The sequence below is a fragment of the Triticum urartu genome, chromosome 3A (genome assembly GCF_056163025.1).
Source record: "Triticum urartu cultivar PI428250 chromosome 3A, HENAU_Tu73, whole genome shotgun sequence".
Lineage (NCBI taxonomy): Eukaryota > Viridiplantae > Streptophyta > Magnoliopsida > Poales > Poaceae > Triticum > Triticum urartu.
Genome location: NC_141875.1, coordinates 288,338,606 through 288,342,429, shown reverse-complemented (window position 1 = coordinate 288,342,429; position 3,824 = coordinate 288,338,606).

Genomic DNA, 3,824 nt, shown 5'->3' with positions numbered 1-3,824 from the left:
GTCACGTAAATCATTCAGAGGAGGATACCACCCAATCATACCACATCATAACTATCTCAATAGCATGTTGGCACACAAGGTAAACCATTATAACTCATAGCTAATCAAGCATGGCACAAGAAACTATGATCTCTAGTTGTCATTGCAAACATGTTTATTCATAATAGGCTGAATCAGGAATGATGAACTAATCATATTTACAAAAACAAAATAGGTCAAGTTCATACCTGCTTTTCTCATCTCAGTCAGTCCATCATATATCGTCATAATTGCCTTTCACTTGCACGACCGAACGATGTGAATAATAATAATAGTGCACGTGCATTGGACTAAGCTGGAATCTGCAAGCATTCAGTAAACAGGAGAAGACAAGGCAATATGGGCTCTTTTTTCAGATCAACAAGTATGCATATAAGAGCTACTTCAACAATTTAATTATGGTCTTCTCCTATCGACCCCCAAAGAAAAGAAAAGAAATAAAACTATTTACACGGGAAAGCTCCCAATAAGCAAAAGAAGAACATGAAATCTTTTTGGGTTTTCTTTTTTTTAATTACTACTACAAGCATGGAAATTAAACTAACTAAAAGCTAAAACTAATTTTTTTGGTTTTTCTTAAGGTTAAACACACAAGAAGAAGGCATAAAAAGGGAAATAAACTAGCATGGATGATACAATGAAAAAGTATGAGCATCGACATCTAGCAATGAGTGTGTGAACATAAATGTAATGTCGGTGGGAAATACGTACTCCCCCAAGCTTAGGCTTTTGGCCTAAGTTGGTCTATGGCCACGGCTTGCCTGGCGGATATCCATAATAGTAGCTGGGGTCGTACTAGGATGGAGCAGCTATCGCCAGCTGAGCTACAGCGTGGCGACGAGCGGCCTCCTCTCTCCTCTCGTACTCATCTGCCTCCTCTCTGGTAATAGTATATCTTCCTCTTGCCTGATAATCAAAGAAGGCAGGAGAAGGGAGAGTAATACGGACAACATGGCGTCTGTCAAAGATTAGTCGATACTGGAGAGGTGATTCGTTCCTCTCGACAAACTGGTGTTGAACCATAGCATTAAAATCTAGATAAGCAGGAGGTAATTCAATATCATCTTCGCGTATGGCTACACTAAGAAAATTAGCTATGCGGGTTGCATAAATTCCACTAAAGAAATCTCCATTAAATCTATTAAGATGCAACCTACGTGCAACAATGGCTTATAAGATTTGTCTCCTAACACAGCACTCTGAAGAATACTGAGGTCAGGAACACACATGTGACATGCTTCATCTTTACCATTTATGCATCTACCTATGAAGAGAGAAAAATAATGTATAGAAGGAAAGTGAATGCTACCTATGGTAGCTTGTGTAATATCTCTAGATTCTCCCACAGTTATGCTAGCAAGAAAATCTCTAAATTCAGATTTGCGAGGATCCCTTATACTACCCCATTGTGGAAGTTTGCATGCAGTGGTAAAATCCTCAAAGTCCATAGTGTAAGAATTATCATAAGGATCAAACAGGACAGTTGGAGAATTACGTGAAGTTGAAATTTCAAACCTACTCACAAAGGTACTAGTGAGGTTATGATACTGGTTGCACTTCTCTTCCTCGAAGCTCACGAGATCAGCGTTACGCAAATATGCGTTGAGTTCTTCCTTAATTCCCGCTCGATCCATAAAGTTCTCAGAAGGCCATTCACAAGGACGCACTGGAGCGTCTCTTGGTGGCTCGTCATCAGCATCACGCATTGCAAGCCTGGGTCCTTGCTTCCTTGAAGAACAACCTTGGAACATTTTCCTAAGAATATTTCTTCCTCTGAAAAATTCTATTTTTTTAGTAACTTCAAAATAAAAGTAAACCAAACTCAATAATATTGATAGCAACTACTCTACAAGTGCCTAGAGCCTATATCATGCATCAAAACTACTTTTGACCATATAAATTTGACATGCAAGCTCAAGAACAGGGTCACATAAGCAGCAAAAATTTGCAATGAATAAAGCACTAGAACAAAAACTAATTCGACCAATGGAGGAGTCACATACCAAGGAACAATCTCCCCAAGCAGTTTTGTGAGAGGTGCTTTGAGCAAGGAGATCGAAAATGGCAGCAAAGTGAGCTAGAACTCGTGTTTGAGATGGATATTCGTGCTTGGGGGAGGAAGAAGGAGTGTATGGGTGAAAGGATAAGTGGAGGAGGGCCACCGTGGGCCCACGAGGTAGGGGTACACGCCCAGGGGGGGGGGGGGGGTAGGGCGCGCCCTCCACCCTCATGGGCAGGTGGTTGGCCCCCCTACTGTGTTCTTAGTGCCAAATATTCGCAAATATTCTAGAAAAAATCCTATTTAAATTTCAGGGCATTTGGAGAACTTTTATTTTCGAGGTATTTTTATATTGCACGGATAATCAGATAACAGACAGAAAAATATTTATTTTTATTTTATTTAATATAAATAACAGAAAGTAAAAGTGAGGTACAGAAGGTTGTGCCTTCTAGTTTCATCCATCTCATGATCATCAAAAGGAATCCACAAACAAGGTTGATCAAGTCTTGTTAACGAACTCATTCCGAATAACATGGAACCGGAGAAATTTCGAATAACACTATGTTACCTCAACGGGGATATGCACATCCCCAATAATAAGAATGTCATATTTCTTCTTGACAGTAGGAAGAGGAAATTCAAAACCTCCAAATATAATCAATGGAATTTTTCCAATAGAATTGATACTATGAACTTGAGGTTGTTTCCTCGGAAAGTGTACCGTATGCTCATTACCATTAACATGAAAAGTGACATTGCCTTTAGTGCAATCAATAACAGCCCCTACAATATTCAAAATGGTCTTCCAAGAATAATAGACATACTATCATCCTCGGGAATATCAAGAATAACAAAGTCCGTTAAAATAGTAACGTCTGCAACTACAACAGGCACATCCTCACAAATACCGACAGGTATAGCAGTTGATTTATCAGCCATTTGCAACGACATTTCAGTAGGTGTCAACTTATTCAAATCAAGTCTACGAAATAAAGACAAAGGCATAACACTGACACCGGCTCCAAGATCACATAAAGCAGTTTTAACATAGTTTCTTTTAATGGAGCATGGTATAGTGGGTACTCCTGGATCTCCAAGTTTCTTTGGTATTCCACCCTTAAAAGTATAATTAGAAAGCATGGTGGAAATTTCAGCTTCCGGTATCTTTCTTTTATTTGTAATAATATCTTTCATGTACTTAGCATAAGGATTGGTTTTGGGCATATCAGTTAATCGCATATGCAAAAAAGATAGGTCTAATCATTTTAGCAAAGCGCTCAAAATCCTCATCATCCTTTTTCTTGGATGGTTTGGGAGGAAAATGCATGGGTTTCTGAACCCATGGTTCTCTTTCTTTACCATGTTTCCTAGCAACAAAGTCTTTTTTTATCCTAACGTTGATTCTTTGATTGTTGGTTATCAAGATCAACAACAGGTTCAATTTCTATATCATTATCATTACTAGGTTGAGCATCATCATAAACATTATTATTAACATTACCACTAGTTTCGGGTTCACTACCAGATTGTGTTTCAGCATCAGAAATAGAAACATCATTTGGATTCTCAGGAGTTTCAACAATAGGATCACTAGAAGCATGCAAAGTCCTATCATTTTTCTTTTTCTTCTTTTTAAAAGAACTAGGTACATCTATATTATTTCTCTGAGAATCTTGCTCAATTCTCTTAGGGTGGCCTTTGGGATACAAAGGTTCCCAAGTCATTCTACCAGTTCTAGTAGCCACTCTAACATCATTATCATTATCATTATCATTACTATTCA